Below are 16894 nucleotides of genomic sequence, written 5' to 3' on the forward strand. Positions count from 1 at the left end.
AGTTACACCTCCAGCCCCCTCACCTTCAACTTATTTTATATCACCTTTAATCCAATGGCTTCAATCATCTTTCCCCACACCTTAACTCATCTTGCTTTTCCATCCCACAATAAAAACCATCCTCAGGGAAGCATATTTGAGGCTTGGTCTTCTGGTCCATGCTCAGCCACTTTGGGAATAAACTCTGCTTCTTTTGCAAAACTCATTTTGCCAGTGACCAGGCATTCTGTGCTGCAGACCAAACAGGCCTTGTTCCACAGCAGGCCCTCAGTGCCTGACCCTCAGCGCCCTACTTTCTCTCTCTCTCTCTCTTTTTTTTTTTTTTCCATCTTCTTATCTGGGCTAGAATTACTGGGTGATCCATTTCAAAATGCAAATGGACACCCAAGTAAGCCAGTGCCCACTGTGTCAGGAGAGGACAGATTAGCTTTGCCCTACAGGACAAGGCAGCTTTGCTGAAGGGAACTGGAAAATTTTGCTAAGAAGCTCAAGAATACTGCTTGTAAATGCCAATTTAGAGAGACTTAACATGAGCTGGGAATGGTGGCACATACCTGTAATCCCAGCCACTCAGGAAGCTGAGGCAGGAGGATTGCAAGTTTAAGGTCAGCCTCAGCAATTTAGCGTTGCACTAAGTACTTATCAAGACCCCCTCTCAAAATTATAAATAAAAAGGGCTGGGAGTGTAGCTGAGTGACAAAGTGCCTCTGGAATCAACTCCCTGAACTAAAAGACAGTAGACTGAGAGTGAGAGAGAAACCTAGCATGTTTGACCAGAATAGTCCTGACCAGGGCCCTGTGACAATCAAATTCCTAAAACTAAAAATAAAGGAAACAAAACCTGTTGAGAATAGGTTCAAAGATGATGAGGCTAATTTCAGTTTTCCTGTGGTTGGAGCCATGGAGCACCAAGCCCCTCCAGACCCTGCTACCCTGGCACTGAGGGTACTCTGGGAGACAGAGGCTAATATTGAAACTTGCATTATAGTAAGGAGGTCTTTGTCAAACTAGGTGGCCCAATAGGGTCCCTCCTTGGATCAAACTCAATGCTGCCCTTGACAGAATCTCCTTGAACATGGTGTTTGGATTTGACACAAAAGGCAAACAGTTTAATTTCAAATTGCAGGCTTGGGCATTCGAATGACAACAGAATGGGGCACAAGATAAACATGTTCATTATTCCTCTTTGGTGAAAGATGGTCAGAAAATTTGCATCCTTTTAAACAATGATGGGCAGATCATTTTCTTGATATCTACCTGTTTTAGTCCATTTTCTGTTGTTTGAACTGAATAGCTGAGTCAGGGATTTTTATAAAGAATAGGAGTTTACTTAGCTCATGGTTCTAGAGCCTGAGAGGTACAAAGTAGAGGGGCTGTATCCAGTGATGGTCTTCTTGCTAGTGGGGACTCTCTGCAGAATCCTGATGAGGATGTGTAGGGGGCACATACAAGAGACACAGCCAAACTGGCTTTTATAACAGATCCATTAATCCATGAATGGATTAATCCATTTATGGCAGACCCAGTCACCTCTTGAGGGTCCCACCTCTTCATATCTGACACTGGGGATGAAGTTCAGCATGGGTTTTGGTAGGGACAATCAAAGCACAACAACACCCTACCCTGATGTAGTAGAATCCCAGTCCCTCGGCTCCTGTGACAACAATAGTTCGGGTCCAGTGAGTGTTCTATTGTCCAGTAACCACTGTGGCTTCCACTCTGATCTCCCAGTACACTGCCCCTTTTGTTTCCCAGGGCTGATTGCTTCCAAAAGCAACATAAGATTAGAAGGACTGGGGGAATTCTTATCCTCTGAGTTATCAAGTAATCTGAGACACAGTCCTTTAGTTCACTTGCAGTGTTGTTCTTTGGATAACTTGATGTTTTCTCAATGACTTTTATAACTTTATTATATAAACGAGTTTGTATTGCTGAAGTGATATCTGTGACTCATTGAATGTGGTGTGACTGTTTCATTCATTCCACAGACTTTTATTGAACATTTAATATATAGATCAGGAGCTACAGTTAGCGGCTGGCCCTAGGAAGGGACAAGACACAGTCGCTGACCTGAAGATATCAGACAGATGTGCAAACAGATGAAATAGAACTACCATAATGGTGCTGAGTATAAGGGGCAAGAACAAATTAAAGGAGCAACAATAATGCCAATTGGGGGGGAACCAGAGACCTTAACCAGAGTTGAGAACTGAAAAATGAGGATGAGCTAACCAGGTAACACATAGGAGGCTGGTATTGCAATCTAGGAGACTGGAAAACAGTCCAACATATCTTGTATTTGAGGACACAAATAACTTATTATATCATTAAATGTGAAGTGGTTTAAACCTACATCTACAAAGGGCCTTATATTCAATAAGTCATACCAATGCGTGTGTGGATGTTGTTGCAGGGACAGATGCTGAAATCCTCCAGTAATAGTCTTGAAATGACCAGGTTTGCGGGACAATGAGGGTGGAGGTTGCTGTTGCTTGGTGGCCTGGGAGAGGCCCAAGAGCAGGGAAGTGGACTTAGGCCTCCCCAACCCTGTATTGGAGGGAACAGAATGTGTGACTTCTGCTGAGTGACTTCTGCAGGGGAAATGGGATTCCAGAGAGAGGATACAGTACTCCAGGAAAACCAGGGGGAGTTAACAGGGGGAGTTAAAGGGCTGAGTAAGAGCTGAGTCACTGGGCACGGGCCTGGGAAGGGCTTATGTCGCCCTGGGTTGCCGGGTCAGACCCAGAGAGAACAGGGCTTCAACCCACTGAAAGCCACAGACACCTCCCAATGGGTCTAAGCCCTGCGGGAACCCAGGTCAACTCCTGACCCCCGTCTACCCAGGGTGCAAGAGCTGGGAAGAGATCCCAGGGTCCTTTGGCCACAGCCCAATCCCAGAGGACGACTCTACCTCCGCTTTGTGTCCTGGCACCAGCTGCGTGCCCACGCCCAGCCTGGCAGGAGCCCGACCCTCAGCGCCCTACCTTTGGCATCTCAGGTGCGCTCGGGTGCTAGGCGAGGAGTTCTAGTCCGACGAGCGTGCCACGGAGTCCTCCTCCAGTGCGTCTGAGTCCCATCTCCTCATGCTGGGAAGAGCCAGGGAGGACCCGGCTGGGGACCAAGGCGGACAGAGCTGCGGATTTGGGGATCATAGGGCTAAGGCCCTGGTGCTGGGGCTAAGGGGTGGAGATCGGGGCACGGGTGGCAGGGGTGTATGAGGCTGGGCCCTAAGGATTGGGGCCAGGAAGGATGGCCAGAGGCACAAAAGGTCTGAGGCCCTGTGGGATGGGCCCAGGAGCTCTTGGGGTTGAGGCTCAGAGGAACGCAGCTGGGGACAGGGTCAGGAAGAGCTGGAGTCCAGGGAGCCAGGAGCTGTGGGAAGATGGCCTAAGAAAAGGATCACTTGGGAGGATGAATCACCTGGGGCCCAGGGTGGGCACAGAAGAGGGTCAAGTGAGACACTCTGTATACCCTGTGGTGGCCCATCTGCTAGTTTCTGTCTCAGCGCCATTTCCTTCAAAGCACCAGCCGCCTAGGCAGTTTTATCTATCCATTCTCGGATTAGACGGTGATTTCCAGGACAAGGTGCCAAGTTTGCTAGCATCCCCCACCACTGCAGCAGTGCCAGAGGCGCCAAGTATCCAGGAGAAGGCTCGGAGGAAGGTCAAGTTCAGGAAGCTGGAAAATCCGGGCCTGGCCTCAGGGTGGGAAGCCAATGCACAGGGCCCCCCACCCCAGCCCTCCTGGGGCCAAGGTCAGCATCAGGTGCTGGCACTGGCTGTGCCCGAGGTCCCACAGGCAGAGAAACTTCACATCGCATCTGCTGGTCCATTCCAATTTGCCCTTTCAGATCATTGCTAAAAACCCTTGATTTTGCTAAGGCACTACCCGCAGACCAGTCAGAGCCACAAGTAACACTAACATTGGGTACCATGTTTAGTCTGTGCTTGCGGAAGGCATTCTTAAGGCAGGCTCTCAATCGTCACTCCAATTTTTTATTAAATAATTGAGATCTTCCCTCCACCTTAGACCATTTTTACAGCAGTTTCCAAAATAACACAAGATAAAAATAATCAAACTTCAACAGGAAAGTTTCCAGTATCAGATCAGATCTTTAAAATGCTGTATGCATTTTGCAGTTTTGCTAGTCAGTCACTTTAGTATACTCTTCTCAAAGTGTGCCAAATAAATATGGTAAAGCTTTGCTCTTCACCTTGGTTGGAGAAACAGACCTCACATTTCTGATCTTCCTGTCTGGCTGCTGAGGTCTCTACCTGGTGAAGGTGTTCCTGAACCCGCTGTCTGACAGGGTCACAGCGTGGGGGATGCTGTGGCAAGGCCGCACCATCTGGAAACCGGAATCATTAGGAATGTTAAGTGTTTTGTTTGTGATACTCATGATATGGATAACAGGGCATATGTCAATCATTAATAAAAGTACATATTGCCTGAGATTGCAGGAAAATTCCCAGAATGAGACTAAGGATACAATTGAGATATGCCATGAGGCACGTTTCAGTGTCTCTCAGGATACAAACAATGGTGTTATTCCTCAAGCCTAAGCAACAAGAAATATTTATCTCATGGTTAACAATTTACACTAGCCCCACCCCCCCAACCCCATCCTAAAGCCACAACCTGTACAATAGCCTAGCTACAGAAAAACAATTGCTGTGCCAACAGTACAAGGACCGCCTTATGGTATCCCCTCGAGGACAAGAGGCTAATAAAAATACATTCCCCAACCAATAGACCCTCCTTTGCTTTATGCAGAAACTTATGATGAAAATAGAAAACACATAGTTAATGTAAATGACAAATGGGTTGAGGTGTAAAGTCTGACTTTAGTTAAAGATTACAAAGACATGAGAATTGGTGTGCTTTGACCAAGGATCAGGGAAGTTCTTTTAGAAAACAGTTAAATAGGTCATATGAAAAAAGGAAATTACCTTGGAAATTAAAATAGAATAATGTAAAATTAACATAGATATATTTTAGAGGCACTTCAGAGTAGTAGGCTTTTAAATAATAGATTTTCACTATTTTAAGTGTATTTAGTTTAGAAGTAAGAAAGCTTACCAATAATTGTAAGTATGCTTTAAAGTTAAAGGTTAATGAAATAATTATAGGTATGCTTTAAAGTTAGAAGTGAATAATAAGTCAGGAGTCATTTTATAGTCTAGTTGCATTGCCTAGCACCTAGTGATTGAGGTGAAAACCTAAAAGCTTAATCATGATTGACTAAGGTTACAGAAAAATATTTTGAACAATGTACTCAAAATCTTAGGTAATCAATGTATGTCAGAAAAGTTGTAATTCTTGAAAATTATGTAAATCAAAAAAGTTTTGGGCTTTGAAGTTATCCATTAACTACCTGAAAAAACACCCGTAAAACAGGTATAAAAATAAAGGGCCCTCCTGGGGCAGGGAGATGTCTTCTGGAGGTTGCTCATAACTTGCAACCTGTCGTCCCGACTCTTCTTCTTTCGCCAGATGCCACTCCTCCTTCAGGACCACCCTGGACCCTCGCCGGGGCTGGACCTCAGCATCTACCTAAGCACTCTGGGTGATTACACGACCTGAGGGCCCCAGGGAATGATGGAACTGGCCCAAGGTTTTCCTGGAGCTCTCTCCATCTTTTATAGCAGTATTCTGTGAATGTTTGGATCAGTCATAGAGTTGAATTGATCCCAGCTTTCCATTTAAGACAGACAGACAAATAAACCCCATTTATTTATTTATTTATTTATTTATTTATTTTGAGCACCCTTAGGTGCACAGCAAAATGAGAAGGTAGAGATTTCCTATATCCCTTTTGTCCCTCCCCCACTGCCAACATCCCCCACCCCAGAGTGGTACATCATTGTTAAAGTGGATGAACCTTCATTGACACTTCATTGTCAGCCACAGTTCGTAGCAGCTTTCTGTCTTTTTAGTACTTGCTGGGAGGTTTTCTGGCCCACCAGAGCTTCCCTTCTTTTTTCCAGTGGAATTAGCTTTCATGTATGTTTTGAAACGTTTTGTTTCAAGGGATGTGGATAGGCTTCACACAAGTTCTATCACCATCCTGCAACAGAATGTTTCCACAAGGTTCGTAATTCCATAAATGTGAGGCTCTTCTCTTCCACACGGATCTCAGCATGGAGGACTGCTCTACATACACTTTAAAAGTGTTGCAAACACTATATGTGTCCTTGTAATGAAGCCAAGAAATCCAGACTTATAGAAAGAGTGAAATTTCCCTCTCCTTTCTCCCCCAGACACCCGAGTGTACATTAAGACACGTATTTGTAGAAACATCTACATCTGTATGATATTTTACAAAAATAAAACTAGACTATTTTTAAAGAAGAGTTGGAAACAAAAACAAAAAACAACCCCAGTAGCAAGTGAGATCCCTTCTGACACAACCCTGAAATAGTTTTACTTTCCACTGACAACAAATGAGTTTACAAGAGAATGATTATCATCCACTGTGACCCTCAAAAAAAAAAAAAAAAAAAAAAAGAACATTAAAGAAAATATGCACATAACAAACAAAAAGACAGGCTATATACATTTGTACTAAAGGATGAGAAAATGTAACACCAACAAAATGCCCCCATTTAAGCCTCTTGGTTTGAAAACTTTTTAAATAAAAATAAAAATATGTATATACATAAACACATGTATTCATATATGTATACATTCATATACACTAAAACATATAAATAAGTATACATACATATGAATGCACATGCACATAGCCTCAGGATGACTGCAATTTATTTTGCAGTCATTTTTTTTTTTTTTTTTTGCACCAGCTCCCTGTTAGAATCTGTTTCCCTCATTTCTTTGTAAGCTCTGCAGGCAACTCCAAGAGAACAGGTGGCTAGGGTGCTTTTGTTAAGCAGTGACTCCCCTGAGCCCCTGAAACAGTGACTGACACAGTAAATGACTGCCTGAATGGATCTTACTGATCAAAAGCTTCTAGGGTCTTTTTTTTAAAAAGTTTGTTGAATTTAATGTAGCATGTTTAAAATCTTATAATTGTCGGCCTCTGAGATAGTGCTGTGGTAGTCTTCCTTCATTCCAGCTTCGTTTCCATGGTCCTAATTCATTTGTTACTTGCTTCTCTTTTGGTTTCACAATGATATACAACTTTTAATTTGTTAGAACACAAACATAAAGGACTTTTTCTAGTAATATTAAATGTGACATAATTATAGATGCAAAATGTTTCTTAAAGATATTGTAAAATAATTGCTGCAATTTTCTATTTTGGGTGTTTAGGACAGAATCATTCTTTAGTTCTGTAATACAGGAACAATTTGGTCCAGAAAATAGTCTATCTTGTATTAATTTATACATTGTCCATGACAGGTCCAGTCTTTCATTATATTACAAGGATATGGGAAAAGAATCTAAAATAATGCAATCTATCTAAAATTAGAAGAAGAGCTAATGGGCTTGCCAAAAAGAAATTGTGTATTAGGATTTTTTTAAGAAATTGCAAAAATAATTTTGGGGGAGAGCTTTGTATTACCAAGAATATTTTCTTAAAACCAACAGCATATAGTTACATAAAATAATAGAAATTTGTCCACTGCAGTGGCGTAACCTGTAATCTCAGCAGCTCCAGAGACTGAGGCAGGAGTATGGAACTTTCAAAGCCAGCCTCAGAGCAACTTAGCCAGGCCCTGACTCCAAAAAAAAAAAGAAGAGGAGGTGGTGGTTGAATGTGGCTCAATGATTGAGCGCCCTCTAGGATCAATCCCTGGAACTACTACTAATAATAATTACACTAGAAATGTATTCTTTTAGCTCATCATTTGTTTGGTACTGGGGATTGAACCCAGAGGTTCTTTACCACGGATCTACATCCCCAGCCCTTTTTATTTTTTATTTGGAAACCTGGTCTTACTAAGTTGTTGAGGCTGGCTTTAGTCTTGCAATCTTTCTACCTCAGCCTCCCAAATTGGTGGGATTAAAGGCACGTACCATCATGCCCCGCTAGCTCATAAGATTTTTAAAAGCAGAGATCATAAAATTCAAAATTTATAAATAACAGTTATTTTAATACAATTTTTATTTGGATTCCTAGAAAAATTGGAAGAATAATTCAGGGAGTCCTCTTATTCTCCCAGTACACTTTCCCCTGATGGTCATCTTATATGATACATTTGCCAAACTGAAGATGCTAACATTTATTTCTTGCTATTAACTAAACTTCTGACTTCATTTGGACGTCACTAGTTTTTCCATGAATGTCAGCATAAATCTTTTAAAAGTCATCAGCAGAAAAGAGGAATTTAATTTTTCAGTGAAAACACAAATGATATTCTTGAAAAGCTTCATGATTATCAGTAACATATCACTTTTACCTTTATATTATATAATATACCTGAGACATCAGGCCTTAGTGAAGACGTTTCTTCACTAATTGATGTATAAAAGTGTTAGAAATGACAATGAAAATACAGTGATCTCAAGAATTATTAGGCATTCAACTGAATCGCATAGTATTTCTGAAATGTAAAAAGATAAATCTTGGGCTGGGGATGTGGCTCAAGCGATAGCACGCTCACCTGGCATGCGTGGGGCCCTGGTTTCGATCCTCAGCACCACATAAAATAAAATAAAGATGTTGTATCCACCGAAAACTAAAAAATAAATATTAAAAATTTCTCTCTCTCTCTCTTTCTTAAAAAAAAAAGATAAATCTATAAAAAGTCACATAAAGAGAAAATTTGTTTATGTGATTAAAATAACATTTTAGGATTTCACCTTTTGGGTCCCCTTCTTCCTCCGGGGAGAAGTCTTTTCTGCTGTCCTTTAATAAAGCTTCTACTTTCCACTCTACACTTGCCTCGTCGTGCTTCTCTGGTGTTATACTTCAGCATTCGGGAAAGCAAGGACTTGTCATCTGTAAACAGCAGTTACAGATTGGAGGCTCCCCACTGAGATCTACACCAAGGTAAGAGCCTCTACACACACCACACGTCTATCTGAGGTGCATCTTTCTTTCTGGAGGGTGATGTGGGCACCAGACAGCTACTTAAACATGTAAGACTGGAAGACGCTGCACCACACGACACAGATCACCAAAGAGGTTTCCGCTTTATTACAAAAGGCTGTGTGTTTATATAGGTCTAAGAGAGGTTGCAGTGCTGAGGTAGATAACAGGTCGCCTGTTTATTGGCAAGCTCTTCCATATGTCAGTTCCGGAGCCCAAGAAGTTAATTCTAATTGGGGCTAAGGCTTCCCACCAGCAGGGTTTGAACATTGGCGCCGGCGGGAACATTTCGCGCCAGTGAAAGAAACAAAGAGGGTAAAGAGGGTCATTAGATGCCATGATGGGGTTTTTTTTCTGGGGTGCTGCCGCCGTTATATGTTTTCCCAACAAAAAGCAGTAAGTGCAGCCACCACTCTTCAAGATTCAGGTGAGAGGTTTCCCGGCCTAGGCAGCTCTCCATACAGAGCAGGCATGTTGGGTTCTGCCAAAACTACTTCCCACTTTTCTGTCTGGGCCCGGAGAGCAATTGACCTGAGTACACAGTGTCTCTAATCCCGATCTGCCTGGGATGCGTGGAGGTGGAGGAAGGAGTTTGGAACAACTGCAGAATTCTGGTCTGGGCTACACTCAGATGTATTCCTAAGGTTCCTTTCTCTTGAACCCCCTCCCGACAGCCCTAAGGGGTATCTGGGGTGATTGGTAGATGAAAGGCACTGAGGGAAAGCCCCAATCACATTTGCCTCCATGTGGGCTGCACAACACTCCCAAACCCGCATCCATTCCCTCCTGGATGCTCCCCTTCCTTCACCGGTCAGAAAGGCTAGCAATTCAGGTTGTAGGACTAAGAAAGACATGGGATGATCAGTGAAAGGTGCCCAGGTTCCCCTCATGTGCATAGGAACTTTCACTGGTCTGTTTTAAAATTTCCCATTACTGCTCCAATGTTTAGAATGTGCTGTGTTCTCTTTAAGCTGCTAGAGGGAGGCATTTTTAGAATCAACTCTTCCAGTAGTCTCTCTGATAGAAAGCACTATATGCCTTACAACCCGTAGATATCCCTCATCCCCAGGAGATTCCTTTAGTCTACGGAGCAAAAAGGCAACAAGAAGAGTGTGCGATTCTCTTTTGCTGTGGGTTTTTAGTGGCAGGGAGGAAAGCAGTAAGGCCCTTAAGTCTGAATCCTCCCAGGGTCTCTGGGACTCCAAAACTGCTTGCTTAATACTGTCCCCTTTGAGCTCAAAGAAGACAGAATGGTCATGGCCCTCTTTCCTCACAGCAGTAAGGAGTTCCCAAAATTAGAGGGGGGAATGAAGCCAGATTTACAGATAGGTAGTTAGTGTAGTTAGGTAAATCAGGTCTAATATCGAGTAAAATCAAGAATGAAGGCCATTATAGAAAATGGAGTCCAGGAAACCAGAGCAGCACTTGGGGAAATTGAAATGTTAATGTCCCCAAGGCCCCCCAGCCCATCCCAAGGAAATGTTAATGAAGCAGCTCCCAGCAAACTTGGAGACGCTAATCCAAAGGCCTCCCCAGGCCCTCCCTGCCCAGATTACTCCATCAGCTCACCTGTCCCCCACCTTTTGGGCCTTCCCACCTATATTCCATCACTGCAAGATAACAGAGAACAAAGGACAGGAATGCAACAGGAATGCAGGAAAGCTGAAAGTAGACCTTAGCTATAAAAGAGGGAAGACCTCCCCCTTCCATGGATTCCACCTTTTAGGTACCCTTCTTCCTCTAGGGAGAAGTCTTTTCTGCTGTCCTTTAATAAAGCTTCTACTTTCCACTCTAAAATAAATAAATAAATAAATAAAAATAGAATAACATTTTACATTTTACCTGCATTGATATACTAGGATCTCCAAAGTACATTATTTCAAGACTCACTTACTTTAAAAAAATTTTTTTTAATGACACATTTGTTTCAAAGCACATTCTTTTGCAGTTTGAGAGTGTTCTAGACCTGATTATTAACTGTTAACAACATCTGTAAATGTCATGCATCAATAATGTGACAACAGCTACAGGTCAGAAACTGCACTGTTTGAAAGAAGCCTGCATGTTACAAGAGCTTGAATCTAATATTTTATTATCTACAGTTGTATTTACCATTCTCTTCAGTTTCACATGTCTTACTAAATAATCTGAACATCTTTTCTATACAATAGTAAGGCCATGAGAATTTACATTTATGTAATATCTAGCATATATGAAAATTGGACACCACACACCCACAAAAAAAAAAAAATAAGGCAGATTATGTACTGCATGAGAAACCAATGCTCAGTTTAAGTATTCAAAATGTTCAGAATCACATGATTAAGTCATGTCAGTCCTAATAGAAACCTGGCTGATAAGCAAATTAATCAATTGAAAGTTGGTACCAAGCCATAGTATTGTTGTGGTTTAGATATGAAGTGTCCCCCAAAGGCTCACTTGGAAGACAATGCATGACTTTTCAGAGGCAAAATGATTGGGTTATAAGAGATATAACCTAATCTGTGGATTAATCCACTGATGCGGATTAACTGAGTGGTAACTGTAGGCATATATGCTGTATGTAGAGGAAGTATATCACAAGCACATGACTTTGGGGTTTATATTTTGACCCTGGTGAGCAGAACTGTCTCTGGTTCCTGTTTGCCTTCTACTGAGCTGTTTCTCTCCACCACATCCTTCTCTGTGATGTTCTGCTTCACTCAGGGCCCAGAGCTGTGGAGTCAGCCAACAGTGGACTGAACCTCTGAAACTGTGATATATTATAATCAAACTGGTTATAAGACAAAAGAGAGTATTAAAAACAGCAAGAGAGATGTAATACTTGATACACCAGGGATCCTCAAAAAAACCCATATGTTTATGGCCAATTGACTTTTTACAAATACCAACGCCATTCATTGGGGAAAAGAACAGTTTTTCAATGTATCATGCTGGAACAACTGGATTTCCACACCCAAGAGTAAGGTTGGCCCCCTACTTCATACTCTATAAAAAAAAATAAGTCAAACCAATGACCTAAATATAAGGGTTAAAACCATAAAACTCTAAGAAGAAACCATAGGAGTTTCTTGAAACTCATCACCTTGAGTTTGGCAATGGGTTCTTAGATATGAACAGAAAGTCCAAGTAGAACAACAACAAAAAAATTTGATAAATTGGATTTAATTAAAATTAAAAACTTGTATGTGTCAAAGCCTATTGATATAGTTTGAATTTTAAATGCCCCACCAAAACCCATGTGTAAAAGGCTTGGTCCTCAGAACAGTGCTACTAGGAGATGGTAGAAGATTAAGAGGTGTGACCCAGTGGAGAATGTTCAGGTCACTGAGGGTGTACCACAGAAAGGGACTGTGGGACCCTAGTCTCTTATCATTCCTCTTCACTTCTCAGCCACAAGGTGAACACTTTTGCTCTACCACACATTTCTACCATGTTGTGCTTGCTCACCCAAAGCAACAGGTCAACTAATTATGGACTAAAACCTCTAAAACTCTTAGCCAAAATCAAACTTTCCTCTAAGTTGATAATATCCAGAATACATAAGGAAGTTCTACAAATGAACAACATAGAGACAACCAACCCAATTCAACAATGAACCAGGGACTTGAATAGATATTTCTCCAAAGAAGGAATATGAATAGTCAATAAACACAAGAAAAGATATTCAATATCATTAGTTTTTAGGAAAGTGTAAATCAAAAACACAATGAGGGGTTGAGGATGCAGCTCAGTGGTAGAATATCTGCTTAGCAGGCATGAGGCTCTGGATTCAATCCCCAGCACCAAACAACAAAAACAAAAATACAACCACAATGAAATACCTCTTCTCTCACCTTTTAGGATGGCTATATTTAGAAAAAAGAAGAACGTAAAATTGTTGATGAAGATGCAGAAAAATCAGAACCCTTGTATACTGCTGGTGGAAACGTAAAGTGGTGTAGTCACTCACTGCTCCTCAAAAAGCTATATGCTGAATTAACCATATGACTCTATAATTCTACTCTTATTTATATACCCCAAAGGCCCAAACACAGGGACTCAACCAGATACTTGTATAAAAATTATGTTTGAAGCACTATTCACAATACTCAAACAACCTAAGTGTCTGTCAACAGATGAATGGATAAATAAAATGTGGTATGCGCTTTTTATATTATTCATCCAGAGAAAAGAAGGAAGCTCTGGTGTATGCTACAACATGGGTGAAGCCTGACAACATGGTTTTCAAGGGAAGTAAGCTAAGTGAAAAGAACCCCTATTATATGAAATATATATGATAGACAAATTTATTAAGTTTCCAGTGGATGGGTGCTGCGCCCCTCCCCTGACTCAGGCAATGGCAAGGCCCTACTGAGGTGGAAGGCACAAGGCGTCCATTCTCTGGAGGAGTGCAGTATGCTTCTAGGAATTGGCTGGTTTGTTTTTGTATTCTTTTAATAAGTATAGTTGCGACTTCTCATATGACCATTAAGTATGAAGGAAAAAAAGTGACTTTCCCAATTAATGCAACTACTTCTAAAGAATAAATCTGTTTGCTCTAAATGCAACGATTCAGCTGTGGAATGTAAATTGTTAATGTTTAATGAGAAACCCCCTGTGGGAAAAACAGTCAAGGAAGTTTTTGAGAAATTAAATTAAATCTAGAGAAGAAGAATTAATATTAAGAAGAAAGATTAGTGCTCAGTACTGGGCAACTTGTTCTTGTTCCTGTGCACAATGGTTTGTGCTCTTGCTCGTTTGATTAAAATTAGTAGCCTCTCTTTTCAAGTGAACCATTTGCCATAACTGCAGCGCCGGTTCTAGTCAGTAAGTCAAGAAAGAATAGTCAAGGTACAGGCCAATAGTCTGGGACATTTCTAACTATTATTAAAAGCTAACTAAGCAGAAACAGCTCAAAGCAAAACGGGAACTGAAAGTAAAAATGCTTGCTTATGCATAAGCCAAGATACATTCTTCTTATCTAATTGTAGCTACGTAATATTTTGTTTCTTTGAATAATGATTCCTGTTTTGTAACCACAAAATACTTCGAGCCTGCCAAAACGCAGAGTATATATGATTAACTTCACAAGTAAAGATTGGGATTCAGCACCTTCACTTTTGTGTCTGTGTTGTTTCTCCACCCCGTTTCCCTGACTCCTCACCATCCATTTGTCTCCTGAGACCCCCTGCCAGAGCTGGACTCCTACAGATGGGAGGAGGGGAGAGTGGGAAGTTATTGTTAAATAGTGTGTTAGTGTTCTATCACTGTGACAAAATACCTGAGATAAATCAACTTGAAGAAGGAAATGTTTATTTTGGCTCATGGTTTCAGAAGTCTCAGTCCACAGTTGATTGACTTTCTTACTTTTGGGCCTATGTCAAGGCAGCATATCATGGCAGTGAGCATGAGGGGGAGTGGCTGTTCACCTCACTGTAGTGGGGAAATAGAGAGGAAGGGGATGGGATCAGGGTACCAATATCCCTTCAAGGGCATGCCTCCAATACCTAACTTCCTTCACCTAGACCCAATCTCCTAAAGATTCTACCACCTCCCAGTACACCATGGGCTGGGGACTAAGCCTTCAACATATGTGCCTTTGGAGGACATTCAAGATCCCAAGGAGAGCAAATGGGAACACAGTTTTTGTTAGGTGTGATGGAAAGTTTTTGGAAATAAATGGCCATAATGGTTGTAATCAATGCCACTGAATTGTACACTTTAAAATGGTAAATGGCAAATAACATCACACACACACACACACACACACACACACACAAATGATATTTTAAAAAAATCAGTTTCCCAAAGGAAAGTGGATGCTGTTAACAGGAGGGCAAGAGCTATCATTAAATGAAATCCAAAATTACCAGCTCTTTGATAGCTTAGCTAATTTGCTTGGCCTTAAGGTAGTTTCACTATGTTCCATTTTATTCTTAAATAAAATATGGGGAGTTGAGAAGAGGAAATGTATAACTGGATTATCTGCCTCCTTGCTTAAATACTTAATCCTATTTTTGCATTTCTTCAACTTAAAGATGAAATGAAAAAATGGAAATCTTCAAGCCCCTAGAGGTGATGCTTGTCATTGATACTAACTCTAATCTCATTTTGAGAGCACAGACATCCTCCTAAAACTCAAGAATACAAAAATGTCACATCTCACATGTTGGCAATAATTGCAACAATACCAGATTAGCAGGAAGTTCTTTTCTTTCCCTTTTAAAACGGCCTTCTACTAAATTGTCCTAGAGTCAACCACCATTCAATTTACAACGTTCAAAAAACCCAGGGATTGTAGGCATTCCAGCTTCCAGTCCCAAGCAGAAAGCTGCTGGCTCAGTCCACATCTGTGATTTCTCCTATCTACCACAAAGTGGCAGTGCTGTACCACAGTCATGCATGACCAAGGACCGGGTACTAAAGCTCCCTACACTTGCTTTTCTATTCCAAAATGAAGATGACCTCTAGGATTTGGGCTCACAAGATAAGGATGCCCGGTTTTCTGGCTGGGGAGCACACAGCGTTATGAGGGCATCTCAGGCCATATTCCCACCTCTGAATACCAGGAATTCACAGCAGCAGCAGACAGACCAACCTGACTCAACACTGTGATGTTCCACTGTAGGTAAAAAGTGAAAAGAAATCTAAAACCCAAAGCCTTAAATCTAAGCAGAGAAGAACCAAGAACTGACATGGAGTACAATCAACAGCAAGTTTCACTAGGAACATTATAAACGCAGGCAAAAGCTTCTCTCTGCTTTAAGCATGAATAGACCATCCCAGGACACCAAAAACAAGCTTGGAGAGGGCCAGGGTCCTTGGGAGGGGCCACAATGGCAGGTGGGCTACCAAATAAGGTGGCACCAGAAAAAGGCTGAAAAAAGAGACAATTAGCCCAAACTGCTCACCAGTACCCTCTAAACTCCCTCCCACCCACCAACTAACCATAGGCTCTTTCACTTTCTTGGGGATGTCCTTCAGCCCTGAACTTAATTGTGTCAATTAAATTTCTTTTTTTAACCCATACACCTTTTTTTTTAATTTTTTTTTATTGGTTGTTCAAAACATTATAAAGCTCTTGACATATCATATTTCATACATTAGATTCAAGTTGGTTATGGACTCCCAATTTTACCCCAAATACAGATTGCAGAATCACATCGGTTACACATCCACATTTTTACATAATGCCCTATTAGTAACTGTTGTATTCTGCTACCTTTCCTATCCTCTACTATCCCCCCTCCCTCCCCTCCCATCTTCTCTCTCTACCCCATCTACTGTAATTCATTTCTCTCCTTGTTTATTTTCCCATTCCCCTCACAACCTCTTATCTAGCTTTCCCCAACACCTAGCAAAACTACACCACACACCAACACAGACAATCGACACAGATACAGCCAGAGAGATCATTTACATCACCGCAGATCCTTTTTATAGCCACAGCCACTTCCCTCCCTAACTCCTGGTAACCGCTAATCTGCTCTTCATTTCTATAATTCGTCCTTTCAAGAAATGGAATCATACAGTACGTAACCTTTTGGGATTGGCTTTTTTCACTCAGTGTAATTCCATGGGGATTCAAGCCGGCTGTCGAGTGGATCCACAGCTCATTCCTTTTTGTTGCTAAGCAGCATGTTACGGATCCTCCTTTGTTTTAATCTGGATACACACCAGGCTTGCGGGAGGAGGGCTCCTCCACTGCTCGATGCAGCACCTGTCCCAGCCCAGCCTCCAACAGCGCAGAGCCAAGGCGCGCCTCCTTATTATCAGAGGGGCGGGGCGGCGTGCAGGGTGGTGCTTGTTTGGGGGGCGGGGCGACGTGCAGGGTGGAGCTTGTTGCGGGGGCGAGGGGGCGTGCAGGGTGGAGCTCGTTCTTGGGGCGGGGCCTCAGGGAGAGGGCGGGGCGCCTCC

The 16894-nt window shown here is 41.9% G+C and overlaps 1 long non-coding RNA gene across 1 annotated transcript; it reads right to left on the minus strand.

Annotated features, from left to right (window-relative positions):
* Nucleotides 1–415: 415 nt before the first annotated feature.
* Nucleotides 416–16874, minus strand: LOC131424502 (uncharacterized). The gene is made up of 3 exons (XR_009227616.1): nt 16518–16874; nt 2985–4348; nt 416–2547 (listed from the first exon to the last, which is right to left on the minus strand). It is a non-coding gene; the product is annotated as an uncharacterized LOC131424502 (long non-coding RNA).
* Between the last annotated feature and the right edge of the window lie 20 nt (nt 16875–16894).

The sequence above is a fragment of the Marmota monax genome, unplaced genomic scaffold, assembly GCF_021218885.2.
Source record: "Marmota monax isolate L192 unplaced genomic scaffold, Marmota_monax_Labrador192_F-V1.1 WCK01_AAM20220418_F8-fsc00029, whole genome shotgun sequence".
Lineage (NCBI taxonomy): Eukaryota > Metazoa > Chordata > Mammalia > Rodentia > Sciuridae > Marmota > Marmota monax.